Source organism: Zalophus californianus, chromosome 3, assembly GCF_009762305.2.
Source record: "Zalophus californianus isolate mZalCal1 chromosome 3, mZalCal1.pri.v2, whole genome shotgun sequence".
Classification (NCBI taxonomy): Eukaryota; Metazoa; Chordata; class Mammalia; order Carnivora; family Otariidae; genus Zalophus; species Zalophus californianus.
In genome coordinates this window covers 31,886,820-31,912,027 of record NC_045597.1, presented here as the reverse complement: position 1 = coordinate 31,912,027, position 25,208 = coordinate 31,886,820, and the positions used below count along the sequence as shown (strand labels likewise).

The 25,208-nt window shown below is 38.3% G+C and overlaps 1 protein-coding gene and 1 pseudogene across 5 annotated transcripts in view; both read right to left on the bottom strand.

Moving 5' to 3' along the window:
• TBC1D4 (TBC1 domain family member 4) overlaps positions 1 to 25,208 on the bottom strand; it is a 178,425-nt gene that overhangs the window by 80,980 nt on the left and 72,237 nt on the right. The window contains exon 1 of one of the 5 annotated variants that reach the window (XM_027589382.2): positions 8,276 to 8,340. The exons of the other annotated variants lie outside the window; for them this stretch is intronic. The gene's annotated coding sequence lies outside the window, so the exon portion shown is untranslated. Of the gene's footprint in view, positions 1 to 8,275; positions 8,341 to 25,208 lie in introns of those variants that run through there. 5 annotated transcript variants of the gene reach the window in all.
• Positions 2,016 to 2,137, bottom strand: LOC113921067 (annotated as a pseudogene).

The following is a 25,208-nucleotide window of genomic DNA, read 5'->3' as shown; positions in this document are numbered from 1 at the left end:
AGCAGGCTCCCCACTGAGCAGGGAGCCCGATGCGGGGCTCGATCCCAGGACCCTGGAATCAGGACCTGAGCTGAAGGCAGAGGCTTAACTGACTGAGCCACCCAGGCGCCCCACCACTCCTCTTTTTAATATCAGTCCTTGCTAATGCAATAGGGAAGAAAAGGAAACAAAGGGTATAAGTTTTGGGTAGGAAGAAATAAAACTGTCTTTGTCCTCAGATGACACAATTGTCAATGTAGAAAATCTGAAAGAAAAAAAAAACCCTCACTCTCTCAGAATAAGTGATAATAGCAAGGTTGCAGGATATAAGGTTAATATACAAAAGTCATTTGCTTTCCTATATGCCAGCAATGAACAAGGGGAATCTGAAATTAAAAGCAAAATACTATCCACATTAGCACCTTCCCCCCAATTAAACACTTAGGTATAAATCTAACAAGACATGTGCAAAGTTTCTATGGGAAAAACTACAAAACTCTGGTGAATCTAATGAAAGAAAAACTAAAGAAATAGATATTTCTATTTCTAAAACTAAAGAAATAGATATCAATATTGTCCAGAGGGCAGTTCTTCCCAACTTGGATCTATAGATTCAAATCAATCCCAATCAAAATCCCAGAAACTTATTTTATGGATATTGATAAACTGATTCTAAAATTTATATGGAGAAGAAACAACTCAGAATAGCCAAGACAATACTGAAGAAAAGCAAAATTTGAAGACTGATACTGTCCAACTTCAAGACTTTCTATATAGCTACGGTAATGAAGACAGTGCGGTGTTAGTGAGAGAAAAGACAAAGAGATCAATGGCACAGAATAGCCAGCCTAGAAATAAACCCACATAAATATAGTCAGCTGATCTATGACAAAGCAGTGAAGACAATACAATGAAGCAAAGATGGTCTCTTTAACAAATGGTACTGGAACTGGACATACAAAAAAAAAAAAAATTCCTCTAGACACAGAGTACACCCTTCACAAACTCAATTAACTCAAAATGGATTATATGCCTACATGCAAAATGCAAACATATAAAAATCCAAGAAGAAAGCATAGGAGATTTAGATGACCTTGGGTATAGTGATACCATTTTAGATACAACATAAAAGATATGACCAATGAAAGAAATAATTAAGCTAGACTTTATTAAAATTAAAAACTTCTGTTCTACAAAAGACATTATTAGGAGAGCTATAGACTGGGAGAAAATATTTGACAAAGACACTTCTGCTAAAGGACCATCATTCAAAATATACAAAGAACTCTTAAAACTTAACTATAAGAAATGAACAACCTCATTAAAAAATTGGCCAAAGACATTAACAGACACCTCACCAAAAAAGATAAATAGATGGCTAATAAGCATACAGAAAGATATTCCACATGTCACTAGGGAAATACAAATTAAAACAACAATGAGATACCACTACGTAGCTATCAGAATGGCCGACATCTGGAAAACTACCAACACCAAATGCTGGTGAGGATGTGGATCAAAAGAAACTCTCATACATTGATGGTAAGAATGCAAAATGGTACAGCCATCTTGGAAGAGTTTGGTGATTATTTACAAAACTAAACATAATGATTTGTAACAAAACTAAACATTCTCTTATCCTACTATATAGCAATCACTCTCCTTAGTATTTGCTCAAAGGAGTTGAAAACATCTATTCAAGCAAAAACCTGTGCACAGATATTTATAGAAGCTTTATTCATAATTGAACTTGGAAGCAATCAAGATGTCCTTCGGTACGCGAATGAATAAATTGTGGTACATCCAGACAATGGAACATTATTCATTGCCAAAAAGAAATGAGTTATTAAGCCATGAAAAGACATGGAGGAACCTTAAAGGCATATTAATAAGTGAAAGAAACCAATCTGAAAAGGCTACATGCTGTACGATTCCAACTATATGACATTCTGGAAAAGGCAAAACTATGGAGACAGTAAAAAAGGATGGAAGGGGATAGGGCGGATGACTGGGGAGAGCACAGAGAATTTTAGGGCAGTGAAAATACTCTGTTATGGTATTATAATGATGGATATATGTCATTACAAATTTGTTCAATTAGCAATAATCGCGCCTCGGATAAACTTCATTGGCTATGATACTGCCACTGCGCAAAGCTACAAATTTGTTCAAATCCAAAGAATGTACCACACCAAGAATGAAACCTAAAACAAACTATTTACTTTGAGTGATCATGATGTGTCAGTGTAGGTTCATCCTTGGTAACAAACATACAGTTCTCATGAGTCATGCAGATAATGAGGGTTGTTATACACGTGAGGGTGCAAGGGTATCTGGAGAATCTCTGTACATTCCTTTCAATTTTATTCTGAGCCCCAAATTGCTTTAAAAAATTAAGTCTTCTGGGGCACCTGGGTGGCTCAGTCGTTAAGCGTCTGCCTTCGGCTCAGGTCATGATCCCAGAGTCCTGGGATCGAGCCCTGCATCCAGCTCCCTGCTCCGTGGGAAGCCTGCTTCTCCCTCTCCCACTCCCCCTGCTTGTGTTCCCTCTCTCGCTGTCCCTCTCTCTGTCAAATAAATAAATAAAATCTTTAAAAAAAAATTTAAGTCTTCTAAAAAAAAAATAGCCCAATACAATTTGTATTTGCTCTAGGAAACACTAGAGGGAGCTTTCCTACATGAACTGGTTTACCTAAGGGGGAAAAAAAAGGAAAAAAAATTAAGTCTTTTGTAATACTGAAAAAACGCCACTGTTTGTAAAACATTATTACTACTGCTCCCATTCTGACATAAAATTAAACACTGGAAAATAAGTTAACTGACATTTTAACTGACTGGACAGTTTGGCAATAAAATCAATTAAGTCTTCAAATAAAGTTAGACTGAAAAAAATTAGAATATATCAAAATCAGCACTTGATAACCTTGACTCTGTTAGATATTTTCAAACAGGACACAATAAACATAGTAAGAAAGATAGTTCTCGGTCCTTTATCATGATACATGAAAGTACAAAGCCATCTAAACAAAATGCTAAAACTAGATACTCAGTAAGTGATTTTAACTTATGAAATGTCTGAGCTAATGAGGGGAGGACTTTTTGAGCAAGCCTTAGTTGGGAAATAGAATGGGCCTGGGGAAAAGAGGGAAGGGAGCGAAGGCTAAACCCAGAGGGACCTGGACATGACAAGTTCTGGCTGAGATCAGTACATAAAGCTGTAATAGTATCAGGAAGAAAAGAAAAAAAAAAAAAAAAACATGCCTTTCTCAGAAACCTATTTTTGTCCTGGCCTTCTGTATGACTTCAGATATTTATACCACCACAACAGAATTTTTCACCTTGCAAATGAAAATAATGACATCTTTGAACTTTTTTTCAGAGTCATCAGTTATCTGTACACATAACTACTAAATGTGCATAGGTCTCCCTTCTTCAAAGAAGAAAAGTCCTAATTGCTGGCTACTCTAGGATAAAAATGAAAACATACATTCACTTCTTGCCAATATTAGGCTGGAAAGAAGGGCAATAGCAAGCACCCAGAAGCCTAATCCCTGACCTCGACCAGCACTTCCGTGGGTGAAAGAGGGGTACGTTCGCACAGTGACTATTCATGTTGGAGCTCTAGACTGCACTATCTCCAACCCCAGAGTAGAATTCAACTCCTGCAAACAACCTAAGTCATAACAGAGGTGCCTGATACAGTTGCTCCTAGTACAATGAAAAATTAGTATGTACAATAAAATCTTACAGCAAGACTTACATTTCTGGCCCTCATTCTTTCTTCTTATTTGTGACTATGGTGACTATCACCTAGAAAAGTTTCTGATCAGAAAATACTTTTTTCCAGAGCTGATACTAGTTTTTTAAAGATATTCGTCTTTGTTCATTAAATATCAAAGACTCCCTTCCCACCCCTCCCCCCCACATGCCTTGTGTTGACTGGCTAAATGATACCAAAGGAACAGCATATAATGATTTAGGTGACTCAACCCCAGTTTTGATTGACTGCAGAAAACAATAGGAAGTTTGAGCCTTTGAGAGTCCTGAAGAACATACCCCTTCTGTGCACATCATGGACATTTGATTGAAACCAGATTAATAAATATAGTACTTCCAAAGCAATAAACCTTTACCTTTGAAGTCTCCAAAATGTCACCATGTTGCCTAAAAGCCACCTGGAAGAAAAGTGCCCTGTCATAACTAACCCCTGCTGTAAAACGTGCCCTCTAGACAGAGATCTCCTAAACCCTTCAACACAACTCGATCACATGACACCATTACCTTTCAATTAATTGATCTTCCATGATTTTGTTAAGATTTCAAGTAAACTTTGGGAACTCAATATATCAAAGCTCTCCCACCAAAAAAAGTACTTTTACTTATCAAATTTCATTTATGTCAAACATCGAGCTAAATTTTAATTCCTTGAAGAAAACTCTCACTTTAGAATTTTAAATAGAATGTGCCACTGAAACATTTTTTATGATATAATAGTCTTCATTTTCTAATACTCAAAATGCTTCCTCCTTTCTATTCAATGAATTCATGATTACAGCCAATTCTTCAGTGCTGACATTATAATCAACACGACTGAAGATAAAAGAAATTCGGGAAATCTCTTCAATGGCTACTAAAAATTTGCCTGTATAGTATGATAACGTGGACAGGTCATTTTCATAAAAATTCCATAAAAGACATCTGAGCTGTGTCTTGCCAAAATTCACAACTTCAAAGTCAGAAAGCAAATTTAAAGCAAACTAGTGATCCTCGTTTTTTCATACATGGGCTACTTTCAAGAAAGGATAAGATGAGGGATGCCTGGGTGGCTCAATTGGTTAAGCATCTGTCTCTGGCTCAGGTCATGATCCCAGGGTCCTAGGATAGAGCCCCTGCTCAGTGAGGAGCCTGCTTCTCCCTCTCCCTCTACCTGCCGTTCTCCCTGCTTGTGCTCGCTCTCTCTCTCTCTCTGTCAAATAAAAAATAAAATCTTTTAAAAAAAGGATGATTTTTATGATAAATCATTTATGAATGACTTATCAGCTGAACTAATAAGCACTGTTTTATCTAAATAGCACCAAACTTAATTTACAACAAATGGTTCTAGAGGATGCTGCCAATTCTTGCACCCTCCCCCCTGGGCCAATCTCTCCATCCCCCACAAAGTAGACCACAATGCAGGGCATGTAATCCAAGCTGGACCAGTGACAGATACAGGGATGGTTATGTGACCCAAGACAGGTCAATCTGAGTCACTCCCCAATATTTTTTCAAATAGAAGACAAGACTAGCCGTTTTCAATCTACATTTTCAAGGTGTTGAGGAAGTTAGTCTGGTACCACAGGTGACCATATCCCTTTGCTGGAGAAAGCCGGTCTAGAGTAACACAAAATGAAACATAGAGGAAAAGAGAATTAAAACCAAGAGATGAAGAGAAGGAGTCTCGTGGGGTTAGGTTCCTGGTTGTAGACATCCTTGGAAGTGTGGCTAATGACCTCTGGGTCTCCTCTAATTCCATGGGCCACTCAGGATCCTTTCATATTGGTGGTGGTTTTCACCCTTGCCTCCAAGAGTCCTACTAGTATGAATGTCTACATGGATTGATGGGATTGGGTTCGTCTGCTATGATGAAACCCAAAATAACGACTGGTTACAGAAAACAGAAGTTTATTTGCCTCTCACATTAAAGTCCAGTGTATAGTACAGGCTTGTTTTGGTATTTCATCATGTCATTAAATATCAAAGATGCAGGTTCCTTCTATCTGCTTGTTCTGAATTTGAGGGGCCTTGGCCCCATGGTCCAAAATAGTGGCAAATGAATCCCAGGCAGCAGGACATGAAGAAAGAATGAATAAAGAGAAAAAGAAAGCAAGGGGCATGGCCCCCACAACACACACATAGAAAGAAAGAAAGAGAGAGAGAGAGAAAGAAAGAAAGAAAGAGAGAGAGAGAGAGAGAGAGAAAGAAAGAAAGAAAGAAAGAAAGAAAGAAAGAAAGAAAGAAAGAAAGAAAGAAAGAAAGAAAGAAAGAAAGAAAGAAAAAAGAAGAAAAGGAAGAAAGGAAGGAAGAAAGAAAAGAAAGAAAAGAAAAAAGAACACTTTATTTAAAAAGCTGCCACACAAAAATCCTACTTGCATCCCACTGATCAAAACTAGAGGAATTCCTAGCAGCAAGAGAGGCTAAGAAATGTAGTCCTGACTCTGAATGGCCATGCACCTAGAGTAGAATTCTATTACTAAGGGAGAACAGACATCAGGGACAAGTTACATTCCTGTCATAATTGTCAATAATCCATCAGAGAAAAAGCATCAGTCAGAGCACTTTGACAAAGAAAAACTAAGGATAGATATGTCAGAGTATTTAAATCATGTAATCATTCTTAAAAGAAAGGGCTCATGTCAAAGCTGCAGAAATATGCCCTTAATAAAGATAAGACTGATCTAGGGTGCCTGGGTGGCTCAGTTGGTTAAGCGTCTGCCTTCAGCTCAGGTCATAATCCTGGGGTCCTGAGATCAAGCCCCGCATTGGGCTCCCTGCTCAGTGGGGAGTCTGCTTCTCCCTCAGCCTCTCTCCCTGGTGGTACACTTTCTCTCTCTCTCTCTCTAACAAATAAATAAATAAATAAAAATCTTAAAAAAAAAAAAGATAGACTGATCTAATTGTTCTAAAGCTTTCCCAAATTGAAGAAACCAAAAACCTTCTGATCAACCCTCAAAGACAGTCATAAGACTATAACTTCTCACTCAAAGATAATAAAGCACTTCTGATAATCGTTTCGGTAAGCTGCATCTACAGTCATCGCTGAAATTTATAAGTATTTTTTCCAAATAGAGCCATGTTAGCCTGGTGGTCTTTATGTAAACTTTTATATGCCCTATAGAGATAGGAATGGGACAGCAATCCACAAAAAAACCACCTAAAACCTATTTCAAACTGTGATAGGCTCCTGCACATATTATTCTGGTGCAAACACAAAGCAATCGAGACCAATTAATAAATACAACAAATATAAATTTAATTCTTAATTACGTTTCATCTTGGAAAATATAGTCAGTTCATTCCAGTATGACAAACACAGGGAACAGTCACCTTTTAAACCAGCATTTATCTCTTTACAAGAATTTACTGAGCAGCTGGGAGTTAACTGTGTTGTCTGTAACTTTTCATTTTAATCTTTTGGAGTATGTATTATATAGATGTCTGACTTCATAAGCAGTATATAGTAGGTATAATATAAACATTTGTGGCTGATTTAAAGTGTGAACATTATACTTTCGTTGTAACACAGTAGGGTCCTCGTGTTCCTCCCAAGGTGCTCCACTCCCAGGGAAGGTGCTCCACTCCCAGGGAAGGTGCTCCACTCCCAGGGAAGGTGCTCCACTCCCAGGGTGGAGTGGAGCACCTTCAACTTTAAACACAGTGAGGCAGCTCAATGTCCAATATGACCCACACTGGCTCTGGGAAATACAGCATTTATGAGAGCTGAAGTCTTGCAAGCATAACTGCTATGGACATTTGCTTTCGTACTTTGTTCTCCAACCCCACAAAAGGAGAGGTCTCTGCATGTGCTGTTCTACCTACAAAATTGTTCTTTTCAATCATTTAGAATGGTCTAGTCCCAGTTCATTATCTCCTAGTCATAAGTGGCTACTGGGCACTTGAGAGGACCCTAGTATGACCAAGGAAAGAATTTTTAAATTTTGAGTAATTTTAATTAATTTACATGCAAATTTTAAAACAGATTCCCTATTCAGGTATTAGAAAACTTTAAAGTATGATTGGAACAAACTGTGTATGTCAATCTTCCTTCTCAACTGTTAAGTTTAATGAACTCTAAATATAGATCCAGTATTTCCAGTGCAAATTTAGCTTCTGAATTGAGATGTGCTAGAAATGTAACATACCTAGTGAATTTCAAGGACTTTCCACCAAAATGTAATATATTCTGATTACAGTTCTAAATTATAATATTTTGGACATGATGGTTTAATAAAGTATACTAGAATTAATTTCACCTGTTTCTTTTTGCTTCTTTTAATATCATTACTAGAACATTTTAAATTACATATATGGCTCACATTATACTTCAATTGAACAGCACTTCTTTAGAATTTAGAATTCTAATTCTATTCTCTACATATCCCTCAAGGTCAAATTAAATGAAATGAACTCTATGCAAACCCTATCCTGAATTCTTTAAGTACAAATGATCTCACTCCCACCCATACCATACAGTAAGCACTAAATAAATTTATTGAATGAACTGCTAAAACACTGTTTTTATCCTCATGGTACTTACTACATTTTGACTTGTATGTAATCCCTCTTCTTGCCTTGTGTCTCCTGTAAGATTCTAAATTCCTTGCCTAGTACTCTCTCTCCTCTCATTATGTATTTCCTGGGCACACAGTCTGTCAGCTTCCCTGAACTATTCTTTCTCATCTACTGCTCTCTATCATTTAAACCATTTCTAAACTTACCACCAGTGAACTAACATGCTCCTTTCTGGACAGCCCTAAAGCATTGCATCAAATCAACCCGACAGTAAATTTCCAGTGCCTCAAATACTCGACTTCAATTTGGCAAAATGAAAAGATGAAAAAAAAAATTGTAATAACAACAGAAACAACAACAACAAAAAACAGAAACAAAAACCCATTGCTAAAGATGCAAATATGGGCCCAAAGATTTGAAAATTCAATTATAATAAAAGACTTCTTTATACAGATACCTGTTAAATGGCTTTCTTTATGATTCATCTATAAGTTTGTGGGTTGATTCAGAAAAAATATTTTAAGTATCCCTTCAACATTTCTGAAGTAAACAAACAAAAATAATGTTTAAATTTAAAAACAAATAACAATAACCAAATATGGTTAAAAGAACCTACAGAAAAATCTTTTGAAACCTCTTTGCCTTTATTAAATATTCCTAAAAATTTTGATGACTTATAAATACTGGATAAACACATATGCTCTCTTTTTGACTAGTGAACAGAATGTGAAGAACAACAAAAAAAATCACTAATAAATCCTCCATGCAAACTGCCTCTAATACACATCAGCAGATGGTAAGAGGTCCTGAGAGAACATGGAACAAGGTAGAAGAATAAAACCACTTTGCTCTTCAGGCTAGGATCCCTTTTGCCCACAGTTTCCCCTGGCTAACACAACTCCCCTCAGAGAAACTTCCCTTCCTCGCCCTTTCCAACTGGTGCTGGAACCTAGAGCCCAGTAACAGTAACACACCCCTCCAAATCACCCATAGCACTCAGTGCTTCCCTGGGAAGAGCACTTAACGTGTTATATTTAGCCACCCCGAGTCATCTCTCTCCAACAGCTGTGTCTCACACCTTTTTCTCTATCCCCAGGATGAGCTTGCCACATATGGCTCACACCTAACATATGTTTGCAAAATGAATGAATGAATGAATGAATAAGCAAACAAATAATCAAAGAGAAAATGGTGATTCTGCTCACCTTCCTAAATCAGAATACTAAACAGGTTCTTGCCTGAACCCAGATTGTTTTCAGTTGGGAAACCAGTATTAATCAAATTACAAAGGCCACCTGAAAAGCAAGTGCCCACTTCAAAAAGAAAAGCTGATAAGAGCCTTTGCGTGACCATTGCTAATTTAAATAGATGAACAATTTGTAACTGGATATTCGGGAAAGTTAGCTCTTTATAAATAATATTTGCTCTGGAGTTACTTTGTGCACTTCCTAGTTAAAAATAGCTAACATTTATCAAGTACTTGTTATATGCCAGGCACTGTTCTAAATGCTTTATATATTTTCTCTCCTTTAATCCTCAGAACTATCCTTTGAGATAATTCTATTATTATCCTCATTTTACTGATAAGAAACTGTCCTAGATTCTGCTAATTTACTTAACCCACTCACTAAATCATCTTAACTGAATCAAGAAAGTAAAGATGACGATTTTCAAATTGCGAGAAGGATGAGATCAAAGACTGTGAGATTATCCTAAAAACTAGACATCAAAACTGTCACATCTGTGACAGCGCTGGCTTGTGATTAACTGCATCCACCATAAAGCCACCATGTCCTGCGATGGTCTTCAACAATTTACAGTATTTTTACAAATATCACTGTAATTCCATCTTCCAAGCCTTATTCATAAATACCAGAAGGAAAAAAGGATTAGTAAAGCTGTCCACGTGTAGCTGAATTATCAAATGTCTAACATCAGCATCTACTCTGTCAAGTTACCAGTAACACCTTCTTAAACAGGTAAGATTGAACTACCACATTAAAGAGTTTGGCACTAAATTTAGACCACAAATCATAGCTATTACGTAGCATCTCTAAAAAAGAATGCACTATAAGAATAGTTTTTTTTTAAAGATTTTATTTATTTATTTATTTGACAGAGAGAGAGAGACAGCAAGAGAAGGAACACAAGCAGGGGGGGTGGGAGAGGGAGAAGCAGGCTTCCTGCTGAGCAGGGAGCCCGATGCGGGGCTCAATCCTAGGCCCCTGGTATCATGACCTCAGCTGAAGGCAGACGCTTAATGACTAAGCCACCCAGGCGCCCCATAAGAATAGTTTCTAAGAACACATTATATGCTTCTTATATAGTTTCATATGTTTTTATAAAAATGACACATGCTGTAAAATAATATGGCTTTTATGTTGTTTTGTTGTCTTTAATGATACAGCCTCACTATAAAATAAATTCATAAAGATAAGTACAAATAAGAAAATACTTATGCAGAGATTACCACTACTGAAATTTTAGTGAACACCCCTCTAGACATCTCATGTGCACATGTAGTTAGTATAAGGTATAAATTTTTTTTTATTTTGTTTTTAACTGTGAACTCTTAGTGGTGAAGAATGCAGTGACCACCAGTAGTGTTTGGTGCCAGTAGGGTGCCTGGGTGGCTCAGTTGTTAAGCATCTGCCTTCTGCTCAGGTCATGATCCCAGGGTCCTGGGATCGAGTCCCTCCATCGGGCTCCCTGCTCAGTGGGGAATTTGCTTCTCCCTCTGCCCCTCCCCCCCACTTTCCTTTTCCCTCCCCCCCACCTCTTGCAAAAATAAATAAAATCTTCAAAAAAAAGAGTTTGGTGCCAGTACATTGATTCATAGTAAGGCATGAGCAGTGTTATCTACCATTACTTTTGTACCAGCTGTGCAAATGTCAACATGGTGAGAAGAACACATAACATCTTCACATTATGAAGAAAATAGTTGGGTGACCTACTGAAAGTATCTCAGGGAGCCCCACAGTTCTGCAAGCACATCTAAGAACCATGGTAATAGAGTATTCCACCATGCCCACAGTAATAAAGTATTTAACATTGACCTAATCTCCACCGCATTCAATTATCTACTAAACTTACGGATATATAAGTCATAATCAAAATATAATGCCTTCCAAAGTGTTCAAACAGGCTCCAATATCTGCTCTTCAATTTACTGGCTGTATAGACTTATTCAAATTTATAATTAACTTCTCTACAAATGTAGGTTTCGTTCGTGTATAAAATGGTTTAATGACACCTATTCAAATGATGGTTGTAAGGATTAGAGAGTATATATGTTTGGCGCCTAATAAGTGCTCACCAAATGGTAGCCATTGTTGCTTACCATCTATTCTGGGTTCAACTATTTTGGCTTTTTTTTTTAATTGACATATTGCAATATGGCAGACTCTTCTTCTCATACTTAAAACAGGGCAATGATATGCTTATTTGAATCCTATCTTTATGACAACTAGAACCATATGATAGATTGCCACGAATATTCCCCCCACAGCCTGGACCTGCTTGTGTCAGTTATCTACCCTGCAGTCAAAATGAATTATAAACAACCTTGAAAGGAGATTTAGAAAAAAAAGACAGAAGCACCAATCATAGTATTTATATTACATATTAAAGTCACAACCACATCTCTTTCCTATGTACTTTTATTAATTTCAGAGGCTACTAGGCTACTATTAGCCTTTCTTTTTTGCTTCTTCAGAAAAAGCACTCTCTGTAACATACTCGTTCACAGAAAAGCTTAGTTTATTTTACTATTGTATTTCCAGAGTTGGTTTTCATGTTTTCTTTATTCATCATAGCTATTTTGTTTTTGATTTATTTAATTTAAATTCTAGTTAGTTGATGGTTTTCATTTTTTTAATACAGTAGATTATGAGACACACTTAAGCAAACTAAATATTATAGACTTAAAAAATAGACTAAATCATTGTGTAATTTTAAGAAATCATTTAATCAATTCAGGAATAACAAGTATAATTTATAAACCAAATTTTAAAAATCCAATCAATTATGTTATAGTCTGATTGGCTAACCAAATACCAATTCTAAGCATCAAGACAATTGTAATAGACGGAGATAAGCAGAAAATGTGGGCAGAAAAGTTCTGAAAGTTAACAAATTATAACAGAAGACTGTGGAAAATTATCAGCAAATCAGAAATCTGGGGTCCCGGAAGTCACAGAAGGAATAAATCTAGAACATGGGTGATTAAGCCAAAAACTTAAAATGAAAAGGTCCCAACAGAGATTAAATGGAAAGTCAAGTCTCAATGGTCAGAAGGTTCCGTTATCCAGGAGATGAGAAACAAGTCTATGTCCAGAGAGATGAGAATGTATAATCAACTGAGACGGGGCTTTCTCTCACTAACTCAGCACCAGGGATCAAGAATGTTTGTAAGATGCTACCCATTCTGACACCAGGGGACTCCCTTCCTGCCATCTTCAGCAATCTGCATTCACCTTTGGGATTTCCATCTCACTTACCAATGTCCCAGAGTTAAAATGTAATCAATGAACGTGAACTAGTTTTTAACTCCAACATTATGCCTTACCAACGGTAATCCCTCAAGGCTTGGATTGAATGCTTAAGGATGTTGCATGTGAACTTCAAAGAGATTTAGTTAAGGCCACCCTCCACACACACACACACACACACACACACACACACACACACACACACACATACACCTTGAACTTCAAGATGCCATTGCCTCTTACTCAAGGACAGTGTTGTAACAATTCTCTCCCCCCTCATTTTTTCCTTCTCCACTTTATCTTCCCTATTGGTTTTTTATGCTATTTTTTTTCCCTCTCATCCCAAAAGAATTCTCTTGATCCCAGTTCTCTAGCTAGCAATGCTAATTCTCTCCTCCAGTCACAGTTGAACTCCTTGGAAGAGTTGCCAGCACTCACCCTCTGTTATCTCTTCTCCCTTTCCTTCTTGAACTCACATCAGTTCGACAACTGCTCCCACAGTCATCCCATGAGAACAGACACGGTGGCTGCCATATTGCTGAATCCAATAGTTAATTCTCAGTCCTTCTCTTTCAAGACCTCTGGTCATGTCTCCCCTTTTGGAGTGCTTTCTTCCTTTGGTTTCCAGATACCACACTGTCCTTGTTTCCCTCCACTGCCCTGGCTCTCCTTTCCCAGTCTCCTTTGCTGATTCCTTCTCATTTCCCACAACTCTAAAGCCTGGAGCTACTGAGGGCTCTGTGACTGGCCCTCTTCTCTTTTCTGTCTACACCCACCCCACTTAGGAATTTCACCTGGTCTTGAAGCCTGCAAGACTCTACACTACCTGATTCCTGCTCACCTCTGAGCTCGTCTCCTACCACCTCCCCCCATTCAGTTGGCTCCAGCCAAATGACCTCCTTAAGGCACCTTCAACAGACCAGTAGGCTTCCTCCTCAGGTCCATGAAACACCTGCCCCTCTCCCGCACCTCCTTTAGAGCATCCTTCAGCCGTCATCTTCTCAGTGAGAACTTTGTTAGCCACATCCCCTGAAACTAATTCTCTCTCATGCTCTCTCATCCTTTCTCCATTCCTTCCTCCCAACCCCCATCCTACATAACTTTTCTCCTTAACTATTATTGCTATTTAACATACTATATATTTTGCTTCTTAGTTTTATTTTACTATTGTATTTGTATCTGTCTTTCCACACTAAAATAGAAGTCCGATGAAACCAAAGACTTTTTTTTTTGGCCAAGAACTTTCAACAAATAAGAATGTGTTGAATATACAAAAGACCATATTTAAAATGCACACCTAATGACCACAAAAACTGCCATATTTAAAAATTGAAACAGTGTGTTCCAAATAGGACCATAAATATCACCATATCCTTCTTCACACACTTTATTTCCACTTCATCACCAAAATTCATTCTCTATCACAACCCTCAGTTGATCATTTCCTGTAGTTTCATTAATTCTCTGGCAATCTTAATCCAAAAACAGACGAGAAGGTTCCCTGCAGCAGACAATCCGTTTTTAATTTAATGGTACTTATGAGGCCACCTGGCATAAATTCTTAAATGTGCTTCACTGTTCCTACATTTATCTTCTCATACTTTGCTCTAGCTACCAAAGATATTTCTCTCCCCTCCTCTAGAGTTAATCCTTCATTTTTACTGAGCCCCTGATCCATTTCTACTTCACTGGGAATCCAAATTTTATAATATAACCTCTTCTTTAAGACTTCCAGTCATTTCTTCCCTATGGCCTTCATCTCTTTTGTAATCATAAAATATATAAAATTTAAATTTAAAAAATACACACAACACACAGCGCCTTTGTTTGATGTTACTACTCAGTTTTGGTTTTACTTCCCTTTGCTGCCAAGCTCTGAACATTCAGTGGATAGCCACTTCTCAGACACTGTTCAGACACCTGCCTCTTGCTTTTGACCTCCAGTCTACTTGTTGGTCTCTGTAATGTTCCACTTAACCACCTTTTTACTATAACAATTAATATTTTCTTGGCTTTTAATATTTAAGTAATAAATATTATGTAGGGTTTATTGTGTGCCAGGCCCTGTTCCAAACATTTTATCAGTATGAATCAATGGATATCCTTTGCTCTACTAGATCTACCAGATAATTACTACCCACTTGCCGGCCACTTGGCTTGCTCTACACAGGCCATATCTACAAAGAGCAGACTTCCAGTGCAACAACACAGTAGACTGGGGTGACCCAGACCTGTCCCAGTCCTTACTCCCAAAGTTATCCATATGCATGATGTGAAAAGGTTGTCAAGTTGTGTTGTCGGCAATGGTCTGATGATTTGTGGGGTGCGTGTGGGGTGGAGGGATTAATTTCTAAGTCTGAAAAACATTCTGGAAACATTAGATCAAATATTAGAATGAACCTTTTGATACAAAGAGGGAACAGACCAACAGAGAAATTTGTAGGTTATACATTCTTGGGTAAAGTCCTTAAATGGTATAAATAAGAGTCTTTCTACTTGTCTAGAAGATGAGTTATTTACTGAACTAAAGGGAAACAATAGGAATGGGAGCATATCCATTTAATTTCATTCAACAAACATTTACTGAGCAATTATATGTGCAAAACCCTTGCTAGATATGGCAGCGGGCGGGGGGGAACCACTGCCTTCAAAAAGATCACATCCAGTATAGAAGTTACCAAGTGCACAGTGATAGAGTGTAGACATTAATACAGAGAGTTTGCACATAGAAGTGTGTGAATTAAAAAATAAGTTCATCAAATTTTAAGATGCTTTTCGAAGAGAATACTGCCATTCCTTTAAGTGTTAAAGTAGTCTCATGAGGCAAGTTTAAGGACAAAAGTAGAAGTTCCCTGAAATTCCAAGAAATTGGAACCCTGCAGGTACATTACTGGTCTGTATCTCCTCAGCAGAATTAGAGCTGAAAAGGATACATTGACTGTTCCTTCTCCCCGTGGACTCCTCACCACAGGGGCTGTGGCTCTTAACTCTGGAGTAGCTCAACAAGAATCATGTGTAAAAAGCTGACTTCAAACTAAAACACCCTTTTCACATACTTTTTAAGTAAGTAATGAGTTTACAGGTCACAGTAAGAAATGCATCCTTGCAATATTACAGTAAAATATCTGTATACTAGCAGAGACCATTTATAAAGATTTCTTGAATCTTTTGATAAGTTAGTAGATATGGCAAACCCATAAGCAGTTTATGAAGTTCACAACGCACTAGAGAAAAAAAAAATGACACGTTGGTATGTACTGCGGCTCCAGAACCAGTTAATTTTTGTGTTCTTTCCATTTTAACTGGTTGGTTTATATAAGCCTCCTCATTTATATACAGGATCAAGTTGTTTTTGCAACCCACTGACTGGACTTCCCGACAGAGCACCTCGTTGGTCTCATGACCTGCTATTAATGTAGTTCCTGCTCTCAAGCAATGTTTTCCACAGGGTTATTTCACATGCTTATAATGTATGTAAAAGGTCAATGCCTAACCCAGTTTCCTTCATTAAAAATCACCTGTGTCAAATCTCACACCTTCAGAGGGGTACAAAAAACTCAGTAAAGCCTCACAGACAATGTCATTCATTATACTAAAATAATAAAGCACATTTTTCTTCCAGGCATGACTGCTGTTAATGGAGTTTATAGCTCAACCTTTTATTATCTCAACAACTGTTTCAAAGGAGGGGTGATTAAAAAAAAAAAAGGAGGGGTGATAGCACTGACCTACGAGCACCACTTCTCTTACTGACCGTGTTTTAAAAAGATAAAGCTCAAGGTCACCTGCATAGAAAAACCCTCCTGAAACAAAAGTTTTAGCAATCTGACCATGTCTCCCCAGGAAAAGAGTAAAGAGAATCCTTAAACAAAAACTAAATGAGGATACTCCAAACATTTTAGTGGTTTTTTTTCCTAGAAGAGGACCACCTGTTTGTTTCACAATAACAATTTGCGCTTAGGGAAAATTGCACAAGTTTGTCATCTAATATAATTATCAATAAATAAACCCAATAACTGATATCTGATTGCACTTTCTACAACTCAAAATTATGAATACCAAAAAGAAAAAATTAAACAACAATCATGGAACAAATGGGAGATCATAACATAGATTCTGGGGGAAAAACACAAAAACCAAGTAATCACATCCCTTACAGGCATTTATGGAATAATTAGGGGACAATGCTCTGAGTACTTAGGTATTTCTTTTCCTACAATGTTTTTAAAAAAGTTGTGGTCACAGAACACACATTTTCAGATAAGAAGAGATTCAGAAGATTTACCCATATAAGGATTTTGGAGAAGTTATTTAAAGATATACTTGAGCAAAACAAGGGTAAAATAAGAAACAGGAAGTCATGAGATGGAAGAAATACTGAATCCATCCTGGAGGGCTGTGGCCCAGACAACAGCACCACGGGGCCCAGCAGAAACAGGTTAACAGAGGCTTGAGCTGAGGGGTTTCCAGGAAACCAAAGGGCTTCAAGATTACTTAGTATGCCTGAGCTATAAGAAGAATTTAAGGATAGGATAAAAGCGGGGAAGGCAAAAAAAAATTTGGTAGGGACTTAAAATTTTAAATGGTCACATTTTAAAATCAACCTATGAGCATGAACTAGAGGCACTTCACAATGTAATGATCAATTTTAACAACATGAAGTAAAAAAGTAGAGAAAGTGGAAATGGCAGAAAAGAGATAAAGCCAAAGGCAGTACAGCACACACACGGGAAGAGATGCTGTCTACAGCTGATAGGAGGGAAAAGTGCAACGACAGGTAGCAGACGCGAATATACTCACAGAACCCTGCTGTGGGGAGGGGCATGGTCAGGGAGAGGAAGGCAGGACCAGTTTCCTTTCCTTTTTCTTTCTTTCCTTCATTTTTGTTTTGTCTTGTTTTGGACTTGGTCTCTTTGAAATCTGGACTTGCTTGCTTTGAAACATACCCATCAGTCAATGCTGACCTCTCCCGGAAAACCTGGTCTGAGTGAATCATATCATCATCTACCTGTTACCTAAACCAGAAACACCTCGGAATTACCCTGGTGCAGTGGATTTGAGGCCGCCTCAAATTCTTTGTTGTTCTCTCATAGGACGTGAGGGCTATTTGCCCACCCTTTCAATCAGGGCTTGCCCTTCGACACACAGAATGCAGCTGGTGCAGCACTCTGGGAGGTCCAAACGCAGGCCCTAAGAAGGCCTGGCCGCTTCTGCTTAAGCTCTCGGGGGTTGGGAGGGGGGAACAAAAAAAAAAAGCCAGCCGCTATGTAAGAAGCTGGACAGCCACAGGACACCATGATGTGAGGAAGCCCAAGCCAGCCAGACACCATGTGGAGGCGAGATGAGCTGTTCTCACCAAGGAGAACTCAAAGAGCCAGATAGTGAGTACATATGTGTTGTTATTTGAAGCCACTAAGTTGGAGGGTGGTTCGTTAGGCAATGAGCAATACAAAATCAGTATCTAGAAATGGATGGGGCCAAAAGGAAAACCCAGAATATGTGACACTGGCTTCGGGAGTGGGCACTATAGGATGGCATCAAGCAAACTGCTCATAGGAGCTACAGAGACGGTGAGAAAATTGCTGTTGAAGAGTGGAAAAAAGGGCAGGAGTTGTGTATCAGACAAAACAGGTGAAACGCGCCCGGGGTCATGTGCACAGTAGAATGAGTACCTAATGACCCTGTGGGTCAGGCTGAAGAGATTCTAGGAAGAACGTTAAAAGCACAACTGGCCTCTTTTTGCTGCTTGCGATAAAATATGGGAGACACAAGATAAGCTAAGAAGGAGCTGTTTGTTTTTCAAGCAGAAATTAGAGGACATTTAAAGAATCTAGGGCTTTATGGGTCCAACAGAAAAACAGCTTCTCATCTGCAGTCTTCCTCAACCAAAGTCTCTCAAAGTGTAAAACAGGCTCATAATCTCTGGGCAAAGACTAGAATTGGGGTCTGCCAGTATAAATGGCCTCAGGATATATATCAAGAAAGTTTAAGAACTCTTTTTTTAAAACCCCAAAGATTTGAGGGCCTGCCTCCTAGACTCTCTCAGCCAGACGAAGGGCCTTCTGAGATCTTAAGGTGCTGTCCCAGGCCAACCTGACATCCAGCCTAAAGTAGAGAAGGGGCCAGTCCATCACAAAGATATTTCTGGGTGTGACTTTCGTCCAACAGAGTGGTCTGTAATTTGATATATGGGGAACCCTTAAAAATTCTGGAAGCTATACTGGCTTGGACTAAAATGAGACATTCCAAAATGAAAAAAAGAGGCCACTGGGCCCCCCAACTTCTCTGGGCAGGAAGCAGGCTGCAAAAGCCATTCACATCACATTGGAAAGAAAGGATGACCCAGAAGGTGGAGCCACGAGAACTCCAGGAAACCGCTCCCAGTGAGAACTGGGCCCTACTCGGGGTACGCTCCCTGCCCCCCAGGACAGGTGGAACTGACTGGATTTCAGAACTGCTATAGACCAGGTTCTGAAATCTGGATGCATATATCCTGCCACAAATTAACCACGTGAGCTTAGGCCGGTCACTTTAAAGAGGCTTCAGTTTCCTTTCTGTACAATATTAGTGTTAGACAAGAACAAGATAACGGTCTCTCATTCACCTTTCACAGGCTGTAATTCTCAAAACGCTTGTTAAAAATTAGGCAGAAAGGAAGGAAAATATGTTTCAAAGGAGCTTACCCACACCACCCTTCTCCCTGGTCCCACTCCTACCCTCATGCCTGCTTGACAATGACAGCTTATCTCCAGGTCACCTGGCCTCTAGTGTGCACAATTTGTCCCCTTTCTTCCTCATAGGTGACATTACCTTCACAAACCCCAAGCGTCCTTCTCATGATGGCTCCCAAGATGGTGGGGATGAGTAGCATGGCGGGGGGCACCTGCTGCAGTGTGTACCCATGAGCTATTTATGAGTCAGGGTCCTCACAGGCAAGGACTACCTATCCAATATTTTCTGTCGGTATATAATCCTAAAGGGCCTCTGCATTAGGCAGCTTTTTTCAGTAGCTAAAAGTGTGATTAGAAAGAACACAGTACTTCATCTTCAGAGGCACAATCAATTCTTTTCCATCAAGAGTTATGTAGAAAATTTAAAAATACAATACTTCTGGCAATGAGAAATTCTCCTCTTATCAATAATTAACAGAACTTACAGATTATTATACATTTTCTCACCCATGGAATGCAGCAGGGTTATTTCCCAGATAATGAAGATTTTCTTTTTTTTTTTTAGTTTAGACTTTAAGGTTTCTTTAGCTGCTGACAAATAAAACAAGTTCAAACTAGTTTTAGAATGTGTCTATCAAACTGGAAGCCTTAAGAAGGAATACTTTGTAAGCTCCATGAAGACAGACAATTTTTCAGTCCCGGAGACTAGACTATCAGGCAAATTAATAGATGAATTAATAAGAAGTGAATATTAAAGCCCTGAGGCATGACTCAAATCATGAAAACCTGTGGACTTTTGCTCACATGAACACTTCAAAGAAAAATCCTGACTAGCCTCTCCTAAAACATGGAGATCTCAAGCTGTTCCTTCTCCGTCTATTGAAAAGCTATTTAAATGAGACTATGTGTACTCTGTAGGATGTGTCCCAAAGTCAAGGTTATACACAGCATGCATTCCAGCAGAATCATTCTTACTTACAGATTGGAGAGAAGGAGTTAAGTAATTTTACTAATGAACAATTTAAACATTTTTATTTTTTTTAATAAATCTTTTTTAAGATTTTTTTTATGTGACAGAGAGTGGGAGAGCGAGCAAGGGCACACACAAGCAGGGGGAGCAGCAGAGGGAGAGGGAGAAGCAGGCTCCCCACTGAGCAGGGAGCCCGACGTGGGGCTCGATCCCAGGACCCTGGGACCATGACCTGAGCCGAAGGCAGACACTTAACAGAGCCACCCAGGTGCCTCTAAAACATTTTTATATCAAAATATTATACTATAGTATGCACTATACTACACTATTGAATAAACTAAAATCTGCAATCATTCTGAATATAAAGCAAAAGGTTTAAAGTCGAGTCTGTGGCAGCTGCAAAGACGTCACCCCCCATGTTCCCCAGGTGTACACCTTCACTTTTCTCTCCCTTAAGCTTTGTTGAAAAATTCAAAAGAAATGAATAAAACATTTCACAGAACATTTCACCACTCTCCCTTTAAGAACCAGCCATTTATATAATGACTGCAGTATAATGAATGCTTCCATTCTCAGATAAGAGCTTCAAGGAAAAAAATATACTATTTAAAGTTGAACTTTCTGATTACATTCCCCATATAAAAGGCCATTTGCCTACCTGACTCCATATATTTTATTTGGTACATAAAACTTCTACTTTAAAAACTATTTTCCATGTGATCTTCCACCCTTAGTGCGCACGCACACACACACACAAACACACAGGTAACATGATCTGCGACGAAAAGATTTCTAATAAATTATTTGGTATATGCCTTTTAATTCAGGTAAGCACAGAATAAAGGTAATTATTGGCTATATGCCTTTTAATTCAGGGAAGCAGAAAATAAAATTTACAAAGAATGTAAAAGTGAGAGAGGTACAGAAAACTTTTTATTGAAATAGAGCTGACCACAATGTTACGTTACTTTCAGGTGTACAACACTGTGATGGGACCATTCTGTATATTACACTATGCTCACCACCCTTTACGTGTAGTTACCATCTGTCACCACCCAACGTTGCATTATTGAGTAGACTCCCCATGCTGTGCTTCTCATCCCCATCCCCATGACTTATTTATTTTATATTTGGAAGTTTGTACCTTTTAATCCCCAGATACTGCCGAAGCACCCAAGAGGAAAATAGAACTCACAGAGTTACACACACACACACACAAGGCATGTGAACTTCTGTCACTGGCCAAAATAAGAGGAAGCTGTGAAGCATGCCAGCCATCAGGCCCTGGGGGGAATAAGGTCCACAGTCTAGTTTCACAGTATGTGTGGCATTTGCAGTCATGGGGAGAGGACACACAGCCCCTGTGCTCCAGGGCCCTTCTCTTCAGGTCTCTTCCAAGCATGCAGGTCCCAAAATATACCACACCAGGAGACTGAGCTGCCTTTCACTCATGGGTGATGACCTACTGCTGGCACATGGCCAGGTATCACAGATCCAATGCACTTTTAATTCCACATCTTCTACCACATCCTCAGCTTTGCATCCTTATTAATTTTATTTTTCAGAGAAAAGTTTGTGGGTTCTTTTGTTGGGCAGAGAGCATTAAAATAATTACTGGTTCTAATTTCATAGAAGAAATAAAAACATTTGCAAACAACTAGTTTTTCATCATTACTAAACAAATATGATTATAAGCTCTATTATATTGTTTAAAATACACTGTAAGGGCGCCTGGGTGGCTTAGTCTGTTAAGCGGCTGCCTTTGGCTCGGGTCATGATCCCAGGGTCTTGGGATCAAGCCCCACATGGGGCTTTCTGCTAAAGCAGGGAGCCTGCTTCTCCCTCTCCCTCTGCTGCTCCACCAGCTTGTGCTCTCTCTCTTTCTCTCTCTCTCTCTGTCAAATAAATAAATAAAATCTTTAAAAATAAATAAAATAAAATAAAATACACTGTAAATACTTTTGTGTTTTTTTGCATATTGTAATAGGGTTACAAAACTTACTAATTCTGATCTGGTAGATAGCTTAATGAATATGGGAAAGAAGTGTAAATAATTTTGCTAAACACTCCAACATTCCCACAATTCACATGTTGCTCCAAAATAATTAACACATATACAAAGAAAATGATTTATTACTTGCTATTATCCGTTTCTTTTCCAGTTTTATTGAAGTATATCTGACATACATTATTGTATTAGTTTTAGGTTTACAACATGATGGTCTGATTACTCACTATTATTTCTGTATCTCTCATGATATAAATTTTATTTACATTAGATTTTATCATAAATTCTTTTTCCTTTTCCTAGCTACAATACAGCATTATTTTAAAAGAGTACATATGAAATCCAGTATCTCATCTCTTCTTATGTTTACTCTTAAAGGTTTAGTGTTTAGGACTTAAAGAGCTCAAGCAAGGGGCGCCTGGGTGGTTCAGTCGTTAAGCGTCTGCCTTTGGCTCAGGTCATGATCCCAGGGTCCTGGGATCGAGCCCCACGTTGGGCTCCCTGCTCCGCGGGAAGCCTGCTTCTCCCTCTCCCGCTCCCCCTGCTTGTGTTCCCTCTCTCACTGTGTCTCTCTCTGTCAAATAAATAAATAAAATCTTAAAAAAAAAAAAAAAAGCTCAAGCAAATTGACAGCAATAACAGATTCCAGTGGGACAGAGGATGTGAACAGATAATTCTTTAAGTAATAAAGACAAGTTAGAGGTGTTTAAATTAAAAAATAATTAAAGAAACACAAATTAAATCAAGATGATGCTAGTTTTGGAAGAGATTATAACAAAAATTATACACAGTTATAAAGAAGGTACAGTGAAACCCAGGCACTGGTAGACACTGGTGGTATAATTGTAAATTAGAATAGGCTTTCAGTAAAACAATTGGGCAACATGCTTAGTATCTTCATACAACTCGACCCGCTAAGTCTACTTCTAGGGATCTATTTCCCCCCTCCATCACAACAAAATAAACACAGAAACATATTTCTGAAAATTATCAAATTATTCTTAAAAATAAATTATTTTTAAAAATTATTTTTAGATTTCTCTTTTTTTAAATCTCCCCCCTTTTTTAGAGAGAGAGAGAGGAGGACGGGGTGGGGCAGAGAAAGAATCCCAAGCAGGCTCCACACCCAGTGCAGAGCCCGACATGGACCTCAATCCTACGACCCCCAAGATCACCACCTGAGCTGAAAGTTGGATGCTTAACCCACGGAGCCATCCAGGTGCCCCTAAAAATCCCTTTGAAACAGAGATGCAACTAAAGGATATGGCTGTTCATCATATGCATATATATACACACACACATATATCCCACATGAAAAAAATAGTTTCATGAATTATATAGCATATTCCTTCTGAGAAGTAGTAAACAATTACTAATTGTTTTAAAAGATGATACAATAAGAAACAATACAGAACTGTATACCTAGTATTATTACAACACTTTAACATTTTTTATTTTGGAATAGTTTTAGATTTACCAAAAAGATGTGAAGATAGTATCAGGAGTTTCTATATAATCCAAACCCGGTTTCTCCTACCATTAGCATTTTTCTTTGGCATGGTGTGTCTGTCACAATTGGTGGAGCCATAACTGGTACATTATTATGAATTAAAGTTTGTAGTTTCTTCAGATGTCCTCAAACATCCTTTCCTGTTCCAGGACCTCATCCAGAATACCACACTACATTTAGCCATCTTGTCTCCTTAAGCTGCCCTGGGCTGTGACGATTTCTCAGGCTTCCCTTGTTATTGGTGGCCTTGACAGTTCTGCAGCATCCTCGTCGAGCATTTTGCAGAATGTTCCATAATCAGGATTTTCCTGAGGTTTTTCTCATGATTACAAACTGGGATGATAGGTTTGGGGGAGGAAGATCACAGAAGTAAAGCGCGATTTCTAACAGTTCACTTAATAGAAGGCATGGAAAAAAGAAAATGTTAATAATTAACTGGAGTAATGAGAGTCTGTGGATAATATTTTTTCTCCTCTACAATTATTTAAATCACCTTTTAAAATATTTCATTAAAACCACTGTTTATGACTGTACAAGGAAAACACCTCAAGAGAAACCATGTAGTTAAAAATGGAACAATAGCAGAAATGGGTCCATTTGCTGCCCTGCCTCCCAGGCTCAGGAACAGGGTGACTACACTTGTCTCCCAGCTGGGGCTTCTCCTCCAGGTCACCAGCAGCCATGCAATTGGTTTGACAGCTATTGAAGGACTTCTAGGTACTGGCACATCTATTTAGGCTAGGGCTAGAGAAAGGGAAAATATCTGGGGAGGCTTGTCATTCCTCCCTGACATCTTTCTTACGTATAGGCCAACGTCTAATACCCTTATGGAAACAAAAGGGAGAATCTGGCCCAATAAATTCTCAGCTAGGTAATGAACTATTAGGTGACACAATAAAGCTGAAGAATAGCATAAATAGTATGATGTAATGTTTACAAAAAGATACAACATATACATCTCCAATAAAACATATGTATGTATTTTTTTAAGTCTAGAAAGTATGCATTGGTCTATAATTTCCTGAGGGAAAGGAGAATTAAAAGGGAAGTTGTTTTTTGTTTTTCCTGGGTTTTTTGTTTTTTACTTTTTATACTTTCATAGTATATAAACTTTACCACAAGCATCCTTTATTATTATAAAAAAAAGTTTCAAAGTATAAAAAAGTTTTAAATTATAGAAAAGCTTTAAGCCAAAAATTCATCTGTTTAAGGGTTAAATTAGCCACTATATACAAAAGAAGGCACAGTTCCAAAGAGTAAACCAAAACAAGGAAGTTTCAATAAATTTCAAGCATGACATACCAAGATT